This window comes from Buceros rhinoceros, unplaced genomic scaffold (assembly GCF_000710305.1).
Source record: "Buceros rhinoceros silvestris isolate BGI_N320 unplaced genomic scaffold, ASM71030v1 scaffold5511, whole genome shotgun sequence".
NCBI lineage: Eukaryota > Metazoa > Chordata > Aves > Bucerotiformes > Bucerotidae > Buceros > Buceros rhinoceros.
Window position 1 is genome coordinate 50,833 of NW_010393705.1, and position 10,550 is coordinate 61,382.

Genomic DNA, 10,550 nt, shown 5'->3' on the forward strand with positions numbered 1-10,550 from the left:
AAAACCTAGAGAGGGGTTAAAATGTGACCAGCTTCTGAAACTGGAGGGTAAGAGGTCTGCTGTGGGTTTATTGCCAGTTTTAGCACTGTATTCCTTGATTACAAACATGGAGAAAGAGTAGAAAAGACATCAGTACTGCAGTGGTGGAGGCTTTTCTGTTTTCTTGCAGGTGGGGGGACCTCTTGCCTAACTGGGCAGCCTTGGCTGTTGGGAGCCAGTGCCCCAAGGCTGCCTTTTGCTGCATCCTACCAGTTTGTTGGGCAGAAGGAAAGGTTTTGGGGAGCCTTAAAGCTTGATAACGCTGTCCATAGGCTTTCCTGGCTTCTCCCTCCAGTGCAGCCCAGGGAGCAGATGAACAGAGACAAGGGAAGCCCTGGCAGCCTCTGTGATAACTCCATAACAGCAGACATCACACCTATCAGACAGGGCAGCCAGGACACCCATCATCCAGCTCACCCATCTTTCACAGCCATGGCAGTGAGTTTTAGAAGCACCACATTTGACAGCTTTCAAAATGAAATACTGCAAGGTTGCTGCTTTGTAAAAATATGATCTTTCGGGATTTTCTTCACAATTCTTGGAGAAAAGATTTTGGAAGGGTCATGTATAGAGTTAATGAAACTCCTGCATGTTGTCCCAGCCCACCCCAGGCTTTCCTTGTGTTCTTCTCCTGAACATCTTGGCATGGCCATCCCCAAAGATGTGCTAACTGCCTACTGCATCGCTATCTACAGTTAGTATCTATCTATCTATATCTGCAATCTATCTACAGTTAATATTTCCTGCCAGCAAGGGCAGCTAAGCCCTTATGTCTGGCTTATACAACTTCTGATTATATCTTGTTCAGAGGATGTAGCAGCAAAATTTTGTATCAACAGTTTCTTCTTGTGTGAAAGATAAAAGGGGAAAGAGAATAAATCTTCTCTTGGGATCATCTTGCAACTTGGGATGCCTGTTCCCAATATAGGTCCTGGAGACCTCAGCCAGGGTGATCATGGTTCAAAGAGCGGCACAAGGCCACTGATTCAGCCTGGAAGCTCCTCCTCCCATCCTGAGATTGGACATTTCATATGATTTTCAATACAATTTCACTGCCCTGATAGGCTTCATTTCCCAAGCATGCTCTTTTAAAAACACTTGAGCTGCTTTTGCCATGGATTTCTCTTCCTCATTTTCTCACTTTCTAGAAAATCACAGTGTTCTCCCCTGACATTTTCTCCTGTCTCATGGAAGGGGAGACCGAGTTACTGGTGTCTCCTTCAGCTGTGAACACAGATGGAACTTACGGCTTTTTGGGTTGTATTTACAACTGTTTTAAAAGCATGGCAAATGCCATCTCAAAAACTCCTGTTAGGCTGTTTCTTCCCCAGGCACCGCACACTTCTCAACTACTGCGGCACATGAGGGATGGATCCTTGACTGGGTGTGAATTATTGCTTATAAACGCTTCTGTGTGTTGCTCGGGTATTTACCTGAATGTGACGCTTACTTAAATCGTACACTTCAAGTGAGCCATGTGCTTTCCATGTAGAGGAGCTACGCGTCCTACCACTCTCTCCTGTCTCACACAGTTGTAGGTTAAAATGGAAGAAAATGCCATGTATTGTTTATTGTATGCATTTTTCAGGTTTGCGACTGCATTTAAACTTCCACTTGCCTTTAGGTCTCACAGTCTTGCAAACTTGTTTGGCTTTGTCTTTTGTAGATTTTTTTTTAATTGGTTATAATTCACTTCTCTAGCCTGAATTTTTCAGATATCCACAAGTATCTGATTAATTTTTTCTTTTAGCCTAGGTTCCTAAGGAAACAAATCTCATCCAGTTGTGTTTCTTGTCCATAATAACTTCTGGGCAATTTTTCAAACAAATTTGATAGAAGGTTAAAGGTCTGCAACACATAAGTTCCTGCAGTTTCCGTGAAAACTAGTCTGGTTAGAAGAAAGAGGAAGAAATTAAGCTGGCGCTGGAGGAAAGGTAGCTGTCACTCCATTTTCAGTGGCAGCAGCAAACTGCTCAGCCAGCCAAGCAGGATCTGGACACAGCAGTTCGGCTACCAAACAGGCTGGGCACATGAGAGGGAGCTGAGCAAACTGCTGCTTGGTGGTGGGATTTTGAGGACACTGGGCACCAACCCTCAGCAAACTGGAGTTTACCAGATCCATTGCTCATGGAATGACTTTATTAACTAGGAAGGCTAAACAAACATTTTCTTTACTCCTGAATGTGTGTCATTTATTTTCAAGTCAATGCTTCTGAAAACAAGAGTCTAATGTTAGCACAGCTTCCCCAGAAGAGGTTTCCAAGACTCTCTGCTCCCAGCAGCTCTTACTGAAATTAATGGGAGCTGCTGGGGCTCAGTGCTTCCAAAAATAAAAGCTCTTTGCCAGTGGTACAGATGCAGATGTCTAAATTTAAGCTGTAGGTTTGGAGCATCTGGGGCCTAAATCCATGTCTGAGCACTTTAAAACAAGTGGCCTGATTTTTTATAGGTGCTGAACAGCCTCACTGAAGTCAAGGGACTGATAGGCTGTACGGATCGGACTATATTTAGAAATCAAGGGGTAGCTGTAGTACAGGCACACAGATTGGAGCATGTGGGCTGCACACCTGAGAGCGGGGGCTTTCAAAGTGCTCAGCCTTGGCGTAATTGATCTTACTGAAGTCGCTGGAGTCCAGAGGGAAAGGGTTAAGTCAACACAGAGCACTTCAGAAGGCTTCCAGCGCAGCATGTACATCTGTGTTTAAGAAGAATGCTGGAATAAAAAATACTTTGCAGGTGCAACACGATCAAATTAGCACGGTAGAAGAAACCGTAGGTTTTTAAAGTGCTTGGACTGGAGCGGTGGCTCTTGCAGCTTAACGCTACATGCATACCAGGGCCTTTTTGTATTTATTTTCCCTGCGTGCCTTGTTGTTTTAAGCAAAGGGAACAAACAGGGAGCAGTTGGCTGGCAGAGCCGGCGAGCTCGGCGGGAGCTGCCAGCGGGCCTTGCTGGGTCTGTGCAGTGAAAGGAGCGGGCTGGTGGAGTTACAACTGCTCGCAAACCCCTCCTGCCCTGGCCCTGCCCCGCTCAATGGGGCTTTGTGTAGAGGCAGGGCACCGGGGAAGAGTAGCCCACTGATTCACTCCCTGGGATGGAGAGGGGCTGCCTTTAACCCTTTCCTAGCTCTATAGCAGGATTTTGACCCAAGATTGCTTTTTGGGTCTGTTTTCCTTCTTCTAGCATCAGGAATCAAAAAACAAACAAAAAACACCCACCCTCAAAAAACCCAAAAAACAAAAAACCAAACCCCAACAAAGAAGAAAACCGCTTCCTTCAGGCCCCGATTCAGCACAAATTAAACCAACAGGAGTTTAGATATTTCTGACGAGGGAGCTGATCTTCTAGCGTTGAAAAGTTCAGTCATGTCATAGACCAAGCCAACACCCCGTCCTAAATAAGGCTGGGGAAGTACCATGGTTGAGTGAAAAGAGGCAGGGTTTATTTGATCAGAGGTAAATGATTTATCACCTTTCGTCTGACAGCTGCAGGATTAAATGTACTGTTGAGTCAGAGGTGGCTGCCTATAAGGAGATTTACCTGTAAATGTGCCCCCTGAGTGAAACAGTCTGGATTTAATAAAGATGCCAGATTTACCACAAGCAAATGAGAGGCTGCAGAGGCCCGCATGATTAAGTGACAAAATGGAGGTGGAAACCGGGAGGAAATGAGGTGAAACACCAGGGAACGTCAGTTCGAAAGTAAGGACTGAAAAGCAGAAGAGGATAAAACATCTGGGCAGGAGACGCGAGAGGCTTTCAGGTGCAAAGAGGCCAGAGAAACACCGTTCAGATGCCCTTATATAGCACTGGCCTTGAGTCTTCGCCTGTCCTCCACTGCAAAATGTGGCAAAACATTGCCAAAGGTTCCTAGTGCTATTTATGGAAATGAGATAAAATTGAAGCCAGGTTTGGGGTAAGCAAAACCTCCTTATTCCAGAGCTGTAAAACCAAAACCCTGGTTTGGATTAAGGACCCACTGGATCTGCATCTTCTGAGCCAGCGTGAGGGGAGCTGATGGGCAAGCAGTCCCATCAGCACATCGCTCTGCCTTGGAGAGCTTCTGGGAGCCGGCTGTCACAGGACTGCAATACTGCAGAGCTCTTGTGCTCTACGTATTTGTTTAAACTTGACAAAAACTCATGCCCTTAATCTGCAACAGTTTATTTGAACAGGCTGGGAAGACAAGGTTATTGTTGTTTGAAAGCCCTGTAATTGAAAAGCTTGTACTGAAGATTTGTGGGTGTATGTCCACCTAAGGATGTAAGGATCTGCATGTGGAGTACCCAATGCTGGGAAGTAAAAACTCTCTCCACACAGGGAACACCTGGGCCGGGATCCTGAAACAGGCACTGAGGAGGCACCTGGAAGACCTGTACGCAAGCTGCACCCCACACACAAAGTCCACGGGACATCCCATCCCCATGTTCTGCATGTAGGTGTCCATTTACCCTGCCTCTCTGCAGGTTGGGAGTGACCTGTCCCTTCGGCTGGGTTCATACACATGCACGCTCAGGGGACATATCTTCGGTGCTGCCTTCTAAAATCTGGCCCTAATTTCAGACCAATTTTCTATTCCAGTGAAATGAACCTGCAAAACATATGGTGCAAATAGCGTTAGCCTAAGTGAACTGCACGGTTCAGGTTTGATTTGTGACTTCTCTGTACATTCCCGTTCACGTGGGAGTCCGTGATAGATCTTTAAACAGAATAAACTGAAACCCGTCCCCAGCTGCCTTTCATCAGGGAAGGGGCTGCGGACAGACTCCAGTGCCGAGCCTCTGTCTGGGGCAACTGCTGCAACTACCGTGGAGGATGGTGCTGGCGCAGCGCGGGCAAGGGCTGCAACAAAACAAAAGGAGGTAGGCTCTTGTTTGGCTTGCGCCTGTTTGTCTTTGAGACAGACATTACAGCCACTTACAGAAATTCGGTCTGAAGGGGGGAAAAAAGAGAGTGAGAGAGGGGGAAGAAAGAAACCATTAAAAAAACCCCACTACGATGGAGATTTGGTAGTGGATGTTAAATCACATTTAGACATAAATCCTTTGAGTTCAGAATTTCCATAGATTACTGGCATCTGTGGACCCCAGATAGACTGTAATCGCTAAGATTGTTCTAATCTTCCTGTGGAAGGTTTTTCAAAGGAAGTATTGAATTACACCAATTCATTGCAGGGCTGGGTTTTAACTTGCAAGAAAGTGCTTTAAACCCAAATGCATACATTAATGCCAGGCCTATAAAGTGAGGGTACAATACTTGTGACTTTCTTACATCCTGATATGTAATTTGTTATCCAGACAATAAAACCTCACAAGAGACACACGTGCTCAGCTGCACCCAGTGGTAAGTATATTACAAACCGTCAGGCCCACGTTGTCATCTTTGGACCTTCTGTGTGACAGTCCTTTGAAGCACATCTCTGCTTTGCAGAGAGTGGTGCTGACTCGTGCACCAGGGTTGAGTCGTGCCCTAACTCAATCGTGCTGTAGCTTAGCGTTTCATGCCATTGCCCTGTGTGCTTGCCTCTCAGCCCAGCTCCCATCACACTCTGGAAGTAAGCAGAGTTAAAAATGGTGTGGTTGTAAAGAGATCGATTTGGTACGGAAAACTTTGCACAGGCGGAGCAAAGCTGTGGTCCCCGCTCCTGACCAGAGCATGCAGGGGAGCATCCAAGAACATCAGCAGAACAAAATTGATTCTGCTCATATACATAAATGCAACTGGAATTGCTTCTACTGGACACAACAGAGGGTTGTGGGAAGCTGGTGTGAGATGAAAATCCCGATGGCTGTGTCAGATTCATCACTGGTACATAAAAAATGAATGGAATTACACCAGGGATTATACTGTCCCCATATGGGTTTTTATGCCTGGTAACTCCTCAGCTTTAATGGGTATCAAATTTGCGCCTGCTATACTGGGTTGCACAGCTGAATACTTTTGCACCAGTGCTAAGGGATTAAATAGACAATTGAGGTTTCTCAGAAAGGATGTAGAAAATGTAAATCAAAAAGAGAGTCACTGGAACTGGTTGCAGTGCTGACAGCCCTTACAATGCCTCCTGCCTCCAACTGCTCTCAGTGACCGGCTGCAGCAGAGCCCGGGCTGATGCAGAACGGCATCAGGGCTGTATACAGAGAGAATGGGACATGGGACTGAAAGCCCCTAAGTCTCTGACAGCCTGCTCCAAGGAATGCCATCTGCAAGCTGGGAAGCTGAATCTGGTCTTCCTGTGCAGCCAGGAGAGCTGGTGTGTCCCCAGTGTGGGGAGCTGCCGGGGGATGGCTGTGCTCTAAGGATGGAGCTGTGCTCTAAGGACAGAGGTGTGCTTGGCTCAAGGACTCTGAAGTTATTTAACAGGCTGCTCGGATAGCTCTGAAATTTTAGGAGCCTGTCAGGAAAGTTTGGAGGAGTCTAAGGCAATGCTATGCCTGCCCTGAGCAGAAATATGCTGGAGGGAAGGACCTGACCTAGAGACCAAGTTCATGCTGTGCTGTATTACTCTATGATAAAAATGATCCAGTTTACTGGAGGGTAAAGATTTTTGTTACCTGCTTGGGAACTAGTCAGCACTTCTTTTATGACAATGCAAGTTTCCAGTTTTGGATTTCCTTAAGGGAAAAAAAAAACATATTTTTTGTTTTGTTTGGTTTGAGGTTTTTGTTTGGTTTGGAACAACACTGGTTCCCTGCAAGGGACCACAGAAATTCATTTTCCTCAGCTGTGTGAAAGCCAAGCTGTGCAGAGAAAACCTGTTCAAAGCACTTGTTGATGTTCAGGCAGACTCCACTTCATGTGATGGGACAAGCAGTGACCATGACAAAAGACGTCAGTGATACCTCCGTGCATCAGTGTGATGTTGTCATCACCATGAGGTTGAGCTGGATGCCTTGTCTTATGCAGGGGAAAGGAAGATAAGGACGTTGTGAAAGACAGTGCCAAGCACCACCACAATGCACACAGTGTTAGTAGCTGTCTGTTGTCTACCATGCCATGGTGGTGTAAAATGAAACCTGGGCTCCTTTCTGAGTAGACCTGTGGAGTACAAAGGGTGGTTTTGGTCTGCAGAGATGTTGAGAGTACTAAGAGGAAGATGATCACACTGTGGTGTGGTGTCATGAGCCAAGGATGTCTCTGAACAGTTTTGACAGCCACATTTATTTATTTTACTTTCCTGCATGAGGTTAACAAGGTGATAACTCCACCACACCCCCATGCTGGACTCCCCAGGGTACCACAGAGTTTGTTGTGGTCTTCTTGTCCATCCCCCTGACCAAGGAACTGACTATCAGTGTGTACATGAACAGGGGAAGGCGGCTGTTGCTGCTGTAGTGGACCTCGTGCTTATCAGTGTGCTGGAAGTTTCTCCCCTCTGCCTCCCAAGGGAAGCTTGGCCTGAATTTGTGAATTCTCTCTTAGCTGAAGCAGTGCAACTTCTGTCCACAGCCCTCTTGGCTGGGAGCTGACGAAGTGACCTCTTGGGAGTCATGGTGAGCACAAGGCTTCTTGAAAAGCAATCAAACATTTCAGGAGACACTGAGCATCCTTGGTTGCCTTCAGGTGGGGCCAGACTGGAGGGCTGGTGGTGAGCTCCATGCCTGTGATAGTTGGACCTCCACAGATGTGGTATGCAAAAACAGCACGCTGCGTTTCCTGCACATACTCCTCTCATGTGGCTGCTTCATTCCCATCTTGTTATTGGCCTCTCTGAGAGCACTAGACAAATATAGGTGTGTAGGAGCTGAGGAGTTCTGTCCAGGTGGTTTGTGTGGCTTGAGGACAGACTCGGGGATCCTTGCATGTCTCAGAGGTTGTGTTCCTTCTCCAATGCCTCCTTGCCCTGTGGGTCTTCTCTTTTTTACCTCCTGTTTATTTCCTTCTTGCTGTCAGCAGATCAGCGGGACACATTAGCTAAAGCATAATTCTGGACTGGAGCTGGCTCCCATCCACTTGATTTGGAGTGGCCTCACTTCACTCAGCATGTCCAAAAATATTCATCAATTTTAGCAAAGACCTATGGAAGTGCAGCATACATACATGCACAAGAGCAGTGATAAGACTGACTGAGCTGCCTGAGTTTTCACAGGCTTTGTACAGACTTCTGTCTCTCAGCTTGGACTGCATTCATGCCTTAAGTGGATGCTTTATCTTGCTTTACTGGAGGTTCACTTACAAATACAATAGGATTATGAAATACAGGTAACCTCAAGTAGATTACTCTTCACCCAGGGGTTATTTTCTCTGCCTCTTACCTTTCTGAGTTTAAAACCAATGATTTAGCAGCTGAGAACTATCGGGGAAGGCAGTGTTACTGATTTTTCTCTGACATATGCTGCAGTGAATTAATAATACTTCTGGAAGGCAATGAAATGGCAAAAAGCAGAATAAATCTTGATGAGTAAGAAACATATGGATGTGAGCCCCATTTACTTCCCACAGCACTTAGACAAAAACTTGCCCCATTATGCATGACAGTTTATACTCAGATCCAGTTCGAAAGATGCTATGGTGAGGTTTAGGCACAAGTTACCATGAATGAAGCCACAACACCTTAGCTGAGGTGTGGAGTTCTCCGTGTGCATACACACCCTGAGCCAGGAGCCAATGTAGAAGACATTTCCACCCCAGTCAATTACAAATTAAACTGGGACAAATTACCTTGCTGCAGTCTTCTAGTACATGTAAGATGAGTTTACCTTGGTTCCACTGACCCACGTGGTAGGATCCAGCTCCAGATTGTGGTATCATTGTGGTATCTAAACTCCTTCTTTACTCAGTGGAGACTTAGGCAGTGCAGTCGGTAGAGTCCTGGAGCAATGTAGCTGACCAAACATTGCCTTTTCCTATATGCCAATAGGATTGTGTTCATCCATCTCAGCATGTAGTGCATGTCAGAGCCTTCCCAAACTCTGAGTTGTCTGTACCCAGTGTGTAGCATGTCACTTGACTTCCACTGGGACCATTTATGGGACAAAGCTCTATACATCCTGCATAAGGGTATCAAATACGCTGAGATGGTGAGATGCAAAGTACTATGTCAGGGCACATTCTTCCTTTTACTTGAGCTGCTTCTGAAGGATGGCTCTGCACCTCTGGGGCCAAAACTGCAAGGTGCATTGCTGCCTTTGTGGACTCATTGGATAGAATAAATCAGAGGCGTGTTGGAAGAATGCAGTATTTCCTAAGATTATTCTCTTACTGATCTCTCCTATCTGTGATTATTTCTGTCACAGGGAGATGACATATTATGACATCTTAACTTCATGTCATAGGAAAAGAACTGCTATGATCCTTCATTGATAGGTGGAGTGCAGAGAGCCAGAGACCCAGCACAAGGAGTGGCGACACAATCGTGTCCCAGAGTAGTGGGACATGACTGCCTCTACAAAATGAGATTACATGTTTGAATGCCCCATGGTTGAATTCTGTCTCAAACCAACTCAAACATTTCACTGGCGCAGCTCACCATTCCCAATCATCAATTCAAATGTGTATTCAGACCCTACTTTGGAAGTGAGAAGAGCGTAGTGATTTGAATGTGCTCTGTGGTGTGTTGGTGGTGGCGAATACCAGAGAACAACCCCAGGGGTACTTAGTTTCTGAGTAGAAACACAGGTATATGGGTTGCCCGTAAAGCTGCACAGATAGTTAGAGCAGATCAAGGTTCTCAGATCTTCTACCCTCTAACCCCATGCCTTAACAGTGGCTTAATATGCCTGGCAACCAGATGAAAAGAAAGCGAACGTGGCTTGTAGGGAGATGAAAAAAGCCACAAGCACTTTCTCCCCTTGAGAAGAGTGAAGGTTGGTGGTGCCCAGGCTGGTGGAGATTGGTGCTGGTGAGTGTACGGCACAGCTCGGAGCAATGCTGGGAGCCATGAGAGTGTCAGGGGAAGCTAGTATGGAAAATACAGTGCTTCACTCTTTCGTGTATTATTTTTCTAATAGAACGTTGTCATTTTATTTGATGCCATACAGCCATGATGGCCACAGACTTTCCTCTAGGCCTTAGTGATGGGGGATCATTCTCTTAGTTTGTCATTTATTTCCCCCACAGACAATTCATAGCAATTCCCCATTTAATGCAAGGAAATTCAGATAAAATGTACAAGAGGAGAAAATCACAGTCCATCACCAAAGAACTGTGCCACCTCCTCCCATTTGATGACTAATGGTAGAGTTCCTTAAACCTTATCCCTTGGTATCATTTGGATTACTGACAACTCCACTGTCTCATGGGATGAGTAAATATCAGTCTGTTCCCAGGAAGATTAGCTAGTAAAATGGTTGAGGGAAAAAAAACCCACAACTTTTCAGCATGTTGCACTTCAGCTGACCTCCAGACTTCCCTTGGACTCTGCAGGCTTTATTTTTACGGTGCTTTAATTTGCCTACATTCATAAAATCCTGAAGTGTCTAAAAAAAAAAAAGTCATTTTTTCCTCACCAAAGCAGCTAATTTGAAAGGGGGATTTAGCACATTGAATAAAAACCTTTGGTCTGCTAGGGAAAG